This window comes from Hemiscyllium ocellatum, chromosome 17, assembly GCF_020745735.1.
Source record: "Hemiscyllium ocellatum isolate sHemOce1 chromosome 17, sHemOce1.pat.X.cur, whole genome shotgun sequence".
Classification (NCBI taxonomy): domain Eukaryota; kingdom Metazoa; phylum Chordata; class Chondrichthyes; order Orectolobiformes; family Hemiscylliidae; genus Hemiscyllium; species Hemiscyllium ocellatum.
This window is the reverse complement of record NC_083417.1, coordinates 70,859,533-70,873,708: the sequence shown is the minus strand read 5'-3', so window position 1 is coordinate 70,873,708 and position 14,176 is coordinate 70,859,533. Positions and strand designations below refer to the sequence as shown.

The following is a 14,176-nucleotide window of genomic DNA, read 5'->3' as shown; positions in this document are numbered from 1 at the left end:
TGAAACATAGGAATATGAGGAATTAAGAGCAGGAATAGGCAAGTGGCTCTTTGACTCTCTTTCAGGGGTGAATACGGCCTTCCAATGAAAAGCTGTGGGATCAGTGTTAAAGGCAGCCTTTGAACTCTCCCCACCTGCCATTTAACAAGTGCTGAAAACTTCAAGTACCAACGTAAAACGCTAAAAATATTAAGGAAGTCTACAGCTGCTGACAGAGGATCACTGAACTGAAGTGTTAATAATTCTCTCTCCACAGATGCCAGCATACATGCTTGGTGTTTCCAGATATACTGCCATATACGTAGATATATAGACATAAATATGTTTATCTATTAAAATGACATTTCTTGTAAAATAGGATTTGCTGAGTCACCCATCATCATCAGGAATATCCTGGAGCTTACTCTCTAACATATGTGTGGAGACCCACTAAGTCTCTCAACTTTCATTAAGTTTAATTGAACAGCTGAGTTTCAAAATTAAAGCAGAGCAGTAACAGCTGGTATGTGACACAAATAAACTGCATGATAATGAGGAAATAGTTCTAGTTCTTTCTATCAGTTCAGCGGTTTAAAAACAAAGTTATGGGTGGAATCTTCCAGGGACCTGAACAACTTGGGCTGTGCTGAAAAATATGGCAGAATATTTGAGAAGTCCAGTAAGGCTGATCGTGACATCAGAAACAACTCACTACATCTTTTTGCTATCTTTTAACTGGATGTCAAAGTGAGATTCCCTGAACACAGAAGTGAATTGTCTATTAAGGGGAATTACGCTTGTTAATTATCTTATTAACTGCATACATTTTGCCTCATTAATATGCAACTTCCTGTACTACCACATGGCATGAGCAAACTGGATGGTGAGGATTCTTACCATGGGACTCAGAGGGGTTACCTGGTGACTTCAGCTCACCACTGGCTGCAAAGAGGAGCTTTCATGTTCCTCATCATGCAACGGCATCTCAGAGCACAATCCATGAGGCACTCCTTGTCCATGGTCCTGAGGGAAGGGAGAGCTGTCAGTGGAGGAAGTGTTTTGGATCCTGAGAGTAGAGAGGGGTGTCAGGTCCCATGGAAAGAGGGGCATGTTGGGTCCAGGTCTAAGGAGTGTTGAGGTGATGTATTTTGGGGCAGGTGAGTTCAATAAGGGTGGTCAGTTGAACAGTTACTTACAAGCAACACTCGGTTTTTAATAACTTACCTCTTCCTGAGTAACTATTTACTTAATTGCAAAGGAGCCCTTTGAATTCTTGATTCAAATAGATATTTTTAGAATCATTTTCTGGATAATTCCCTTGGAGACTGCTATGTCAGGAATTCTGAATGCACATCTATGATACAGAAACAATTATCTGGCCATTGGAAAACCTGGAGCAATTGCTCTGACAGCACTGTTGACAGGAACAATAAGTTGCAAAGAATCAAGAATACATTAAGTAAGTACATAACAGTTTGGCAAATTAAATTTAATGTGAGATCATATACAGCTTACCTAAGAGAGTTAAAAATCACACAACACCAGATTATAGTTCAACTGGTTTATCCTGCTCCACAGCTACCTGATGGAGCAGCACTCCAATAGTTAGTACTTCCAAATAAACCTATTGGACTATAACCTGATGTTGGGTGACCTTTAACTTTGTCCACCCCTGTCCAACACCGGCACCTCCACATCAGAGCTATCGAAGATAAGATCAGAGTATTCTCCAAATGGTGAGAAACTAGGAACTGCAGGTGAGCTGAGAAGTTGAGAGGCTTGATACATAATGTCTAAAAGCTAGCGTGCAGGAAATGTGATTAAAAAGGCTCACCGAATGCTGACATTTGACTCTACCATAGAGTTCTGACTCAGTCCAGTCTAGATTACTGCATTCACCTCACTTCTTGACAGTACCTCGGAAAGAAGGAGGTGCATCACAAATTCACTAGACTGACACTGGGCCTAAGAGAGTTCCCATGAATGTAGAAAATTCATAAATGATCTATTTAAGTTATTTAAGGTGGTCAAATTACTTGACACAATAAGATAGAGATAAATGGTCCTGTTAAATGTAGAAGTAGGCTGTTCAGGCATGATGTTAGAAAGTATTTCTTCACTCAAACTGCCATGGAAATCTGGACTCTTTTGCCCATCATCTAAGAAAAGGTTGTAAAATAAATTGAAAAAACTTAGAATTGACACTGACAAATTTATGATTTAAAAAAGGATAAAGAATTCTGGAACTAAGATGGGTAGATGAAGTTATGTTAGATTAAGGTTAATCATGATCCACCTAAATGATGAGATGGGCTTAAAGAGTTGAATAATCTACTCCAGTTCCAATGCATATTATTGAATCATCACGAGGTACGTCTCATGGGTGACATGTCTATGCCTGATCCAACAGAACCATTCAGACTTATTTCAGGTAATAGTGTAATATATTGATTTCAACTGAACTGATAGTCATCCAATACTAGCAGCACATTCACGACAGCTATAGCTGTCAGCTAATGTCAAAATAACCCCATAGTGTTTCAATCAATATTTTATAATTGGCTTCTTTAAGCCATTAATGCCATTTTAAAACAGATTAATTTTATCAGTTATTAAAGAAGCAAGATGATTATGTTTTAAATTGACTCCTTTAAGGTATATTGAGAATGTGAGGTCTTAAAAAAGATCTAGCCAGAGACAAGCCCATGAAGCTCAAACTAAATCTGAAATCGAAACAGGAAAAAGAGGGAAGGATGAAAGGGCAGTGAAATCAGAGGGGGAAGAGAGAGAGAGAGAGAGAGAGAGAGAGAGAAACCAAACTGGAGTTTGGAATCAACAATTCTTAGAAGTCACTAAGTGAACATGCAAAGAGTGGAAAAATTGGTGAGAATATTTTTAATGGCTGTGCAAATAAAACTCTGCCTCAAAGAGGCTCAATTCTCTTCAGAAAGGATAGAATTAAAAAACAGATAAGTTATATTAATTATGTATAGGTCTTCATAAGACCACCCTTGCAGTACAGTACTTCAAGTTTCCATATTATAGGGGAATGGGGGAATTATTTTCCACGGTTTCAGCTACCTGCGGTTTACCAAGGCCCGAACATATTATAGGGAACCTTCCGAAACTAGGGACCGGGGGCTGCCGGGAATTAAGTAATTAGCCATAACCTTTTGCAGTAACATTTAAACTCCAGGGAGGAGGTACTCAAACCACAAGTTGCCGAGTCATAGTGTCACAAGATCCATCGAACATAAAAACTACATAAACTAAAACCACTACAGTTAACAAACCTACAAAGCTATCAATGATTACATACAACAAAAACCAAAAAGCAATCCAACGTATAAAGTGCCAACAGCGTTGAATAAGGGAACTCACATCCTGCCCAAAGGGACAACTACCCATCCCAAAACCCAATTTCCCATCCCGCTGCCAAGACTGCAGCCCGGGCATTTAAATACCTGAACCGGGTATAAACTGCCCATAAACCAGGCATCTAGCCATCCCAACCATTTTCCCTTCTCCTAGCTAGAGCCGCACTGCAAACACAAGCAGAAAAGAAAGAAAATACACCATGGAATAGCAATGTGAATAAAAAAATTCCTTTTCAAAAAAAAGGATAAATACAACACCAATCCTTTGGTATAACTTCTTAGAAATTGAAAGTACACATTTCAACCGCCACCAAATATAATTTAAACCAGATTATTACCAATAATAAAAATAGGAAAAGAAAGCCCCAACCAGGCTTCCTCTGTTTTTTTTTAAAGAACAAACACACATACCCAAACAACACTACTATTTGGACACCTCAAAGAGTACTGGATACCAAGCTCCCTCAGTTATGTCTTGACACCATCAGAGGATTTTCTTTTCTGGATCACCACCACTGACAGGTCCTTGAAGAACATGATCTTTGAGCCCTCGTACATTAGGGCATTCGGATCCTTTCCCGGGATTCTGGAAAGTTCCACGATTCTCCCCTTATCTCTATAATGATGAAACCGCACCAAGAGAGGACGAGGGCGTTGACCCAGCCCTGACATCTGCGCCGTGACATCCGCGCCGTGACCCGATGAGCCCTCTCAATCTTCAAGCCTCTCATTCCAGCCTCCAAGTGAAGGAATTTCAGCAACCCCTCCTCAATAAACTCTGCTAGCTCACCTTCCTTACCCTCCAGCAGACCAACAATCTGAATATTTTTCCTCCTGCCCCTGTTCTCAAGAGCATCTACTTGATCACACAAATTATGGACCTGCATCTCCAAGGCCTGAATCCTATCCTTTGGAGGAACTGGTATCAGCTTCCACCATTGTGATTCTGTGTTCAACCTCATCCGTCCTTTTTTCCAGGTCTTCCAGCTGTTGTTCATGCTTCTGCAGCATGATAGAGATCAAGGCCAGCTTCTCCTCTATCTGCTTACTCAACATCTCATAAGATTGTGAAGCTTCTTCACCAAGGCCTGGTAGGTCATCGAGTCCAAGGATCCTACAGGCTGCGCTGCGGGCCTGGTTTCAGACGATCCTCCTTCCTTCTTCAGCATCCCTGGACGGTGAAAACACAGGTATGATGATTTTTCACAATTTCCTGGGACTCCACAACCTTTCCAGAGTCCCAGGATATCACAATGATCCAGTTTAAGTGGGTTAGAAGTTCATCCTGCTTGTGCTATGGTGCAAAGGTCTGCAATGCGATCCTCCTAGAATGCTGCCATCTTGGATTCCCCCCCTTAGTAAGACCTTTGATAAGGTTCCCCATGGTAGGCTCATTCAGAAAGTTAAGAAATATGGGATACAGGGAAATTTGCCTGGCCAAAAGAAGACAACGAGTGATAAGTGAATGGAAAGTATTACGCCTGGAGGTCAGTGACCAGTGGTATCACAGAGGGATCTCTTCTTGGGCCTCTGCTTTTTGTAGTTTTTATAAATGACTTGGAAAAAAAAAGTGGAAGGGTGGTTTAGTAAGTTTGCCGATGACACAAAGGTCAGTGATGTTGTAAATAGTGTCAAGGGCTGTTACAGACTACAACAAGACATTGACAGGATGCAGAGCTGGGCTGAGAAGTGGTGGATGGAGTTCAACCTGGATAAATGTGAAGTGATTTATTTTGGACAGTTGAATTTGAAAGCTAAATACAGGGTTAAAGACAGGATTCTTGGCAGAGTGGAGGAACAGTAGGATCTTGGAGTCCAGTTACACAGATCCATCAAAGTTGCCACCCAAGTTGATACGGTTGTTAAGAAGACATATGGTGTTTTGGCTTTCATTAACAAGGGGATTGAGTTTAAGAGCATGAGGTTTTGCTGCAGCTCTATAAAACCCTGGTTAGACCATAATCGGAATATTGTGTCCAGTTCTGGTCACCTCATTATAGAAAGGATGTAGATGCTTTAGAGAGGGTGGGAGGAGACTTACCAGGATGCTGTCTGGATGAGAGAGCTTGTCTTATGAGGAGAGGTTGAGTGAGCTGGGGCTTTTCTCATAGCAGCGAAAATGGATGAGAGGTGACTTGATAGAGGTGTATGAGGTCATGAGAGGCATAGATAGAAAAGTTAGCAGAGGCTTTTCCCCAGGGCAGAGATGGCTGTCATGAGGGGTCATAGCTTTAAGGTGACTGGCGGAAGGTATAGGGGAGATGTCAGAGGTAAGTTCTCAATACATAGAATGGTGTGTGTGTGAAATAGAGTCAGAGACATTGGGGACATTTAAGTGGCTGCTGGACAAACTCATGGACGGCAGTAAATTGAGGGGTGTGTAGGTTAGGTTGATCTTATATTAAGATAAATGCTCAGCACAACATTGTGGGCCAAAGGGCCTGTACTATGCTGTACTGTTCTACGTTCTCTGCTATAATTGAAAAGTTTACCCATCAGGATGGGACAACGTTTCCTCTGGCAAAGGGAAGATTGAGGTCTGACTAGATGAAGGCCTGTAAATAATACAGAGTTTAATGGCATACGTGTAGAGAAAACATTTCCTCTTGAGGGGTGGAACAAAGGCCAGGTTCAAATCTTCCTGCGATATCAATTCTTCCCAAAAATATTTTCCCATTGCAGCACTACTGCACATGTCTTCAAGGACATTCCAGTTGCAGCCAACACTTAAATGAGCAGAAACAAAACCTGAAATTGCTGAGAAACTCAGCAGGTCTGGCAGTATCTGTGGAGTGAAAGCAGGGGCTACCTTTCTCTTCACAGCTATTAGTAGCTAGTAAAAAGTGGTGTAGATGCTAAAGAAAGTGAGGGAACAGGTAAGTGATTTGGTGGAGACAGAGCCAAAGAGAGAGAAAGACAGTTAAGCAGACAAATAGATGAATAATGGGAAGCCAGGGAGAACGAAAAGCTGATAATAGGGACTGTAAGTAGGTGGAAATGGGTTGCCTGTACTGAAAGCAACTCATGTCGTGATAGAACAAGGGTGTGGGGCTGGATAAAAAACATGGAATGATGAAATCATACAATAAAGTTAATAAGTCTATAGTGTGGTGCTGGAAAAGCACGGAAGGTCAGGCATCATCCAAGGAGCAGGAGAATCGAAGTTTCAGGCATAAGCCCTTCATCAGGAATCAGTCCTCAGTTTCTCCTATAAAGTTAATAAACTTGATGTTGAAACCTAGAGGCTGCAGTGTCCCCAAGTGGAAAATGAGATCTTGTCCTTTCAGTTTCTTCTAAGCCTCGCTAGAGCACTGTCTGTCCAACTATCTTTCTCGTTCTTTGGGCTCTCTCTCCTCCTACTCACTTACTCCTTCCCCCCATCTCTACTCTATGTCTTCAGCATGTATATCTTTTCCTAGATACTAACAGTCTGAAAAAGGGGGTCACAGGACCTGAAACATTAACTCTCCTATGTGAAGCAGAGGCAGCACAGCACACACCCCCTTTAATGGTGATGATTTCCATATTCTGGTAAATATTAAAGATCCAGTCTTTTAATGAATGAGTGCAGGCTGGTCAATGGACTAGTGAATCAGTGACAGGATGTGGGCAGATGAGTGAAGTGGGTAGTCAGGTAGGTGAAGGAGTGGCTGCAAATACTGAGTAATACTATCATTCGTCTCTGAATCAGAAATTACCCAAAATCTACAATGATCCATCATCCAAAACTTCACTATTGTAAACAATATTCAAATATAGTTTCCCCCAAAAATTTAAACACAATTGAAATCAAATGTACCTTAGAAATAACCCTGTGCTGAATTAGTTATGCTTAATTAGGAGTATTTCACTGCTATTCTATATTGTGATGTTCATGGGTTGCTCTTAATGATAGCAATAAAATCACTGAACAGTACCACATCGAACACTTGTTTAACATCTCCTTTGTGCTATTTTAAGCAAACACATTTACATCTATTTTTATATGCACCATTTTAACGAATACTTAGCAGAGGACATTTAAACAAGTTAATTGCTATTAAAATTTCCACGCAGGAGAGATCAAATGCAATGTAAAAAAATTGTTCTACCCAACAAGAACACTTCAATGAGATGAAGAGAACTGATAAACTCAAAGTTAAATTAGTGTTTAGAACTGAAACTGTAATTTACACTCATTTCAAATTATGCCTCTCTTTAAAAAAGTAACTGTATTAGGTAAATCGCCATGAGCAGCAGCATACGATATGAGAACATTTTTCAGGAACAACATCCAGTGTTTGAGGATTGGGATGAAACAATTTCGTTGCAGCAATTAATGAGCATGAAGTACGACTTTGATAAAGATTGCAGCATATGCTTCTCATGCTAACATAAGGCATAAACCAGTATCTGTAAAATAGCTGTCCTCTGATACCTATCAATATTTCCTATTTACTCATCTACTTCGCATTTGTGACAGTACAAAGCAAGAAAAAAAACCCTTCATAGACCATTTATGTGAAGTGTCAGTTGTGACTCAATGGGTAACATTCTTGTCTTTTCATAGACTACAGCATATAAATGTCATTGTAACACTGATGTACTATTGGAGATGATGCCTTTTAGATAAAACATTAAACTGAGGCCCTTTCTACCTTGTCAAGTGACTATGAAAGACCCCATGACCTTATTTCAAAAGCAGGGTAGACAACCAGAATGTTCTGGTGTGTAGCCATCACCATTAAAAAAAGTGGTACTATCATATTGAATTTCTGGGATCCTACTCATGCAAATTGGTTGTGGTGTTTCCTTTATTACACCGCTGACTTCACTTCAAACTGTACTGCATTAGCTACATAGTGTGTTGGGACATCTTGAGGTTGCAAAATATGCTATAGAAATTCAATCTCTCTTTTAAAGAGACATCTTTTTCTTGACAATAATGAGTCCCCACCCGGTCACAGCAAATGATAATTTAATGGCATATGGTTGTAATGCACCAATAATTCTTTGGACTCTTGCTTAAATTATATTCTTCATTAAGGATTACATTATAAAGCACGTCCCAAAAGTGCTTTACAGTTCATGGAGTTCTGTTAAAGTATAGACACTACTGGAATACAGGGACTGGCAGCGATGGTCGATAAACCATTGTGGGCGGCACGGTGGCTAGCACTGCTGCCTCACAGCGCCTAAGACCCGGGTTCATTTTCCACCTCAGGCGACTGACTGTGTGGAGTTTGCACGTTCTCCCCGTTTCTGCGTGGGTTTCCTGCGGGCGCTCCGGTTTCCTCCCACAGTCCAAAGATGTGCGGGTCAGGTGAATTGGCCATGCTAAATTGCCCGTAGTGTTAGGTAAGGGGTAAATGTAGGGGTATGGGTGGGTTGCGCTTCGGCGGGTCAGTGTGGACTTGTTGGGCCGAAGGGCCTGTTTCCACACTGTAATCTAATCTAATCTAATCAAACCGAGAGACAATGAAAGCACTGAAGCTGCAATTCAAGAACTGCTGGCAAGCTAAACAGCTGAAGCAAGATATTGTGGACAGAGCTAAGCAATCCCACAACCCTGAACCAGATCAAGTCTCTACAGTCCTGTCACATCCAAACAGGAACTAACAGGAAAGGGAGGTTTCACAAACTTCCACTGCCTCAACGATGGTGGAGCATGTGCAAAAGACATGGCTGAATGTTTGTAACAATCTTCAGCAATAAATGGCAAATGGATGGTCCATCCCAGCCTCCTCCTAAGGTTACCATCATTTCAAAAGCTAATCTTCATCAAATAGATTCACTCCTCACAATATGAAGAAACAGTTTTATTTTTCATTCATTCAGAGGATGAGGGATTTGATGGCTCAATTTCTCAATCCCATGCCTCCAAGCTGCCATCTGATTGCTGACCGTCACCTAGGCTCACCATCCACCTTGCCTCAGGCTGCTAGAGTCCCACTGTGGTGCTGTTCCAACGTAGATAGGCAGCAGGCTGGAATAACACAGCAGGCCCCCAGCTGCTTCCACGATGTCACTAAGCAGCAGAGTTCTGCCCGGGCCACACCAATCACTTCATGGCCCACCATCAAAGTCCCTGTTCTGGGTCCCAGCTGCTGCCTTCACCACCAAGCTCCCTCCAGAAGGTGAGCAAAGAGGAAAAAAGACTAAAAAAAAGAGAAAAAAGCAAGAAAAGAAGAAAAGCAGTCGGAGCGGACAAGCTCAGACTCATAAGCTGCCATTTTGGAATTGCTGCACCCACAATTCCATTAGGGAAGAAGTACCTGCATTTTGATCCAACTGATAGGTTTCCAAATCCGTGTGGTGAGGGGATCCAGATGATAGTGATTGGAGTTTTTGTACTTGTTTTCTATGAAGCCTTGGTAAATTTCTGCAGTGCATCATGTAGATGGTATTTATTGCTGCTACAATGTGTCGGTGGTGGAGGGAGTAAATGGTTGTCGATGTGATGTCAATCAAATGGACTGTTTTTTTTCTGAATGGTGTCAAGATGTAAGTGTTGTTGGAGCTACATTCATCCAGGCAACTGAGAAGTATTCCATCACATTACTAACTTGTGCTTTGTAGACGGTAGATAGGCTTTGGTAAGTCAAAAGGTGAGTTGTTTGCTGCATACATCCGAAGCACTAACCTGCTTTTGTAGCCATGGTTTTTCTGTTGTTAATCCAGTTCAGTATCTGGTCGATAATAACCCCCAGAATATTGATAGTTGGGGATTCAGTGATAGCAATGTCATTGAATGTCAAGGGACAATGGTTTGATTCTACCTTTTTGGTAACGGTCATTAACCTGGCACTTGTGTAGCACGAATCATACTTGCCACTCGTCAGCCCAGGTCTTGCTACATTTGGGCATGAATGACTTTATTATCTGAGGAGTTCCAAATGGTCCTGAATTTTTTGCAATTATCAGCAAGGAATGAAGGTCATTCATGAAGTAGCTAGAGGTGGCTGGGCCTAGAACATTAAACTCTTGCAGAGATGTTCTTAAACTGAGATGATTGACTGCCAACAATCACATCCATCTTCCATTGTGCCAGGCATGAACTCAATCAATGCAGAATTTTCTCCCTGATTCCAGTTTTGCTCAGTGTTCTTGATGGCACAGCTGAGCACAGTGGATACAGCAGAAGATGACAGGAGTCATTGAGTCATACAGCATGGAGCCCAACAAGCTTCTAGTGATAGTGCTCCAAACGTATGTCTTCTGCCATCTTTTCCAGTACAGCATTAATAACGGCATCTACCCGGGGTGGCACAGTGGCTAGCACTGCTGCCTCTCAGCACCAGGGACCTGGGTTCAATTCCAGCCTCAGGCAACTGTCTGTGTGGAGTTTGCACATTCTCCCTGTGTCTGTGTGGATTACCTCCCACAGTCCAAAGGTGTGCAAGTTAGGTGAATTAGCAACTTTGGATGGACAATAAATGCTGGTCATGTCCACAAGAGAATAAAAATAAATAAATATCATGGCTACATCAGGATAAGCCATAAATCAACCTGACTTGAAACGAAATCAGCCATTCCTTCACTGTTGTGGGGTCAAAATCTGGACTTGCCTTCCAAACATCAATGTGGGAGTTCCTGCACCACAGGGACTGTAGCACTTCAAGAAGGCAGGTCACCACCTTCTCAAGAAGAAGGGATGAGCAATAAATGACAGTATTTCCATGATACCCCCATTCCAAAAACAAATATATGAAAATAATAATTTGCGTCCAGCAGTCAACTGAAGCTGAACAGGTTTTGTTTCCCTTAATTACTTTAAATTCCTTGAAAGTTAGTCTAAGCTCAATTAAATAGAGCAGAGCAAGATGCATGTGTGGGGTTTCAATTGACTGCTAGCTTCAGATCTCATGTACCAAGGGCAAATCAGAGTAACTACTGGTAATTAAACCAGAGTTGGGATGCCATGTACAGGTTGTACAGGATATTGGTGAGGCCTCTTCTGTCATACTGTGTCCAGTTCTGATTGCCCTATATAGGAAGGATATTATTAAGTTGGAGCAGTCTCAGGAGAGATTTACCAGGCTGTTGCTGGGAATGGAGGGTTTGAATAATAAGGAGGGGCTGGATAAGGTGGAACTTTTTTCACTCAAGTATAGAAGTTTGAGAGGTGATCTTATAAAGATTTACAAAGCCATGAGGGATATAGATAAGGTGAATGGTAGGTACGTTTTCCCTAGAGTGGAGGATTTCAAGACTAGGGGGCATGTTTTTATAGATAGATTTTAAAAAGACATGAGCGGCAATTTGTTTTACACAGACAGTAGTTCGTATCTGGAATAAACTTTCAGACAAAGTGGTGGATGCGGTACAGTTACAACATTTAAAAGACATTTATATAAGTACACAAATTAGAAATGTTTGCAGGCATAACAGGCCAAGTGCAGACAGATGGGACGAGTTTAGTTTGGCATTATGGTCGACATGGACTGGTTAGGTCGGAGGGTCTGTTTCCGTGCTGCATGACTCTATGACTCTGTAACTCAGGTAAACAGAAGATCAAGAGTCAAGTAAAGTATGGCTAATATTCCATCAATTCTGCTCTTCTTTTTTGATTCTAGCGAATGGTCTGTTTTACAAATCAGTGATGTTCTTGACTGCTCTTGCGTCGGAGATCGTACTTTTGGGCTTATCAAACAAACTATGCTGAGGAAACTCAGCAGGACTGGCAGCATCTATGGAAAGCGAAACATTCCACATCTCCGTCCACAGGTGTTGGCAGACCTGCTAAGTTTCTCCATCATTCTCTGCACTTGTTTCAAATTTTCAGCATCTGCGATATTTTGTTTTTATTTGGGCTTGCCAGTTTGTTTAGTCAAATGAACATGACCCTACCATTACAAATCTAGTTCAGAACAAGCATATCTGCAGCTTATTTATTTGCCAATTCGCATAACTTCATATCATAATCTAGAGATTATTTGAAATAATGTGTGTGGATCTCAATGCACACTCTGCTGGCATCAGATAGGCAGGCAAATTTCCAACCATTAGTTTTGATGAAGAAAACAACTTGAAATTTTCTCTCAACTTAAAAAAGGTATCATTTGTTAATGAATCTGAGAATGTATCTACAAATCAAATGAAACTGATTTTTACAGCACCTCCAATCATCCGTAGAATTATATGAGGATAAAACCAATAAAGGAACAGCAAAGATTGCTCAATGTATCTCTTGCATTGGTGCCCTAGCATCTGATAATATTCCAACCTGAAGGCACAAAATACCAAGACATTAAAAATGTTCCTTCAGTTTCAAGGAAATTCCCTTCCACCCCTGGCAGTTCACTCCATATACGAACCACCTTCTGTGTGAAAAAGTTGTCCCTCAGGTCCCTTTTAAACCTTTCCCTTCTCGTCTTAAAATTATGCTCCTTAGTTTTGAACTCCCCCACTCTAGGGAAAAATCTTTGCTATTCACCTTATCTATGACCCTCTTGATTTTATAAGGTGACCTCAACCTCCTACATTCCAATGAAAAAAGTCCGAGCTTATCCAGCCTCTCCTCATAACTCAACCCCTCGAGTTATTGTGACAACAATGAATCTTTTCTGCACCTTTGCCAATTTAATAATATCCTTCCTATAGCAGGACAACCACAGCTGTACACAAAAATGGCCTCACCAACATCCTGTAAAATCACAACGTGACATCCCAGCTTCTATACTCAATGGTCTCAGCAATGAAGGCAAGTGCACCAAATGTCTTCTTTACCAATCTGTCTACCACTGTTGCAACTTTCAATGAACTTTGTCTAAATGCTTAGGTTTCTCTGTTCTATAACACTACCCAGGGCCTTACCACTAACTGTGTAAATCCTGCCTTTGTTCATTTGACCAAAATGCAACACCACGCATTTATCTCAATTAAATTCCATCTGCCACTCGTCAGCCCATTGGCCCAAGTGATCAAGATTCCTTTGTAATCTGAGATAACCTTCTTCACAGCCGATTATACCACCAATTTTGATGTCATCTGCAAACTTACTAACCATACTTCCTATATTCCCATCCAAATCATTTGCACAAATGACAAACACAGTGGTCACAGCATCCATCTCTGTGGAACACCACTGGTCACAGGCCTTCAGTCCAAGAAACAACCCTCCACCACCATCTGTCTCTTACCATCAAACCAATTTAGTAAACAATTGGCAAGCCCTCCGTGAATCTCATAGGATCTAATTTTGCAAACCAGTTTAACATGCAGAACCTTGTCAAATGCCATACTAATGTCCATAGAGACTATAGCAACACTCTGTCCTCACCTTTCTTCATGGTCACATCCTCAAATAAGTGTCAGAGTCATGACTTCCCATATACAAAGCTGTGGTGATGATCCCTAAACTGTGCTTGCCTCTCCAAATGCATGTAAATCATGTCCTCAAGCAACTTACTCACCATTAATGTAAGACTCTATTGTTCCCAGGCATCTCATTGCAGTCTTTCTTAAATAAACAGAATTGTTCGTAATTTTGAATACCTCAGTAAGGTTACCTCTTAATCTTCTCTGTTTCAAGGAGAATAAGCCCAATTTCCCTAGTATTTTCTTGTATCTAAAATACCTCATTCCTAGTATCATTCTAGTAAATCTCCTTTGAAATCTGTCCATGGCTTTAAAGTCTTTCTGTAACTAAATCCAGAGAACTAAACACACAATAATTCGAATGTGAAGCAAAAAGCCGAAGAGTTGAGGATGCTAGAAATCTGAAACAAAAATAGAATTTTCAGGAAAATCTCAGCAGCAGCTGTGGAGGGAAAACAGAGTTAACATTTCAGGTCCACTGACCTTTCAACTGATTGTAGCTGGGAAAAGGTTAGTATAAA

The 14,176-nt window shown here is 41.1% G+C and overlaps 1 protein-coding gene across 1 annotated transcript in view; it reads right to left on the bottom strand.

Annotated features, from left to right (window-relative positions):
• hydin (HYDIN axonemal central pair apparatus protein) overlaps positions 1–14,176 on the bottom strand; it is an 888,678-nt gene that overhangs the window by 613,934 nt on the left and 260,568 nt on the right. The window lies entirely within an intron of this gene.